Source organism: Physeter macrocephalus, chromosome 3 (assembly GCF_002837175.3).
Source record: "Physeter macrocephalus isolate SW-GA chromosome 3, ASM283717v5, whole genome shotgun sequence".
Taxonomy (NCBI): domain Eukaryota; kingdom Metazoa; phylum Chordata; class Mammalia; order Artiodactyla; family Physeteridae; genus Physeter; species Physeter macrocephalus.
In genome coordinates, this window is record NC_041216.1 from 3,641,648 (window position 1) to 3,643,308 (window position 1,661).

A 1,661-nucleotide genomic window follows, 5' to 3' on the forward strand; every position below is an offset into this window, starting at 1 on the left:
AAATTCTTAGAAAGGTATAACCTTCCAAGACTGAACCAGGAAGAGATAGAAAATATGAACAGACCAATCACAAGCACGGAAATTGAAACTGTGATTAAAAATCTTCCAACAAACAAAAGTCCAGGACCAGATGGCTTCACAGGTGAATTCTATCAAACATTTAGAGAAGAGCTAACACCCATCCTTCTCAACTCTTCCAAAAAATTGCAGAGGAAGGAACACTCCCAAACTCATTCTATGAGACCACTATCACCCTGATGCCAAAACCAGACAAAGATACTACAAAAAAAGAAAATTATACAGCAATATCACTGATGAATATAGATGCAAAAATCCTCAACAAAATACTAGCAGACAGAATCCAACAACACGTTAAATGTATCATACACCATGATCAAGTGGGATTTATCCCAGAGATGCAAGGATTCTTCAATATATGCAAATCAATCAATGTGATACACCATATTAACAAATTGAAGAATGAAAACCATATGATCATCTCAATAGATGCAAATAAAAGCTTTTGACAAAATTCAACACCCATTTATGATAAAAACTCTCCAGATGGGCTTCCCTGGTGGCGCAGTGGTTGAGAGTCCGCCTGCCGATGCAGGGGACATGGGTTTGTGCCCCGGTCCGGGAAGATCCCACATGCCGCGAAGCAGCTGGACCCGTGAGCCGTGGCCGCTGAGCCTGCGCATCCGGAGCCTGTGCTCCGCGGCAGGAGAGGCCACAGCAGTGAAAGGCCCGCATACTGAAAACAAACAAACAAACAACTCTCGAGGAAGTGGGCATAAAGGGAACTTACCTCAATGTAATAAAGGCCATATACAACAAGCCCACAGCAAACATCATTCTCAATGGTGAAAAACTGAAAGCATTTCCTCTAAGGTCAGGAAGAAGACAAGGATGTCCACTCTCGTCACTATTATTCAACATAGCTTTGGAAGTCCTAGCCATGGCAATCAGAGAAGAAAAAGAAGTAAAAGGAATACAAATGGGAAAAGAAGGAGTAAAACTGTCACTGTTTGCAGATGACATGATACTATACATAGAGAATCCTAAAGATGCCACCAGGAAACTACTAGAGATAATCAATGACTTTGGTAAAGTTTCAGGATACAAAATTAATGCACAGAAATCTCTTGCATTCCTATACACTAACAGCAAAAATCAGAAAGAGAAATTAAGGAAACAATCCCATTCACCACTGCAACAAAAAGAATAAAATACCTAGGAATAAACCTACCTAAGGAGGTAAAAGACCTGTACTCAGAAAACTATAAGACACTGATGAGCCCACATGCCTAGAGCCCATGCTCCACAACAAGAGAAGCCACTGCAATGAGAAGCCCGCTCACCACAACGAAGAGTAGCCCTTGCTCGCTGCAACCAGAGAAAGCCTGCACACAGCAACAAAGACCAAATGCAGCCAAAAATAAAAATAAATAATAAATAAAAATTTTTTAAAATGGACTAGAGACCTAAATGTAAGACCGTACACTATAAAACTCTTAGAGGAAAACATAGGAAGAACACTCTTTGACATAAATCACAGCAAGATCTTTTTTGATCCACCTCCTAGAGTAATGGAAATAAAAACGAAAATAAACAAATGGGACCTAATGAAACTTAAAAGCTTTTGCACAGCAAAGGAAACC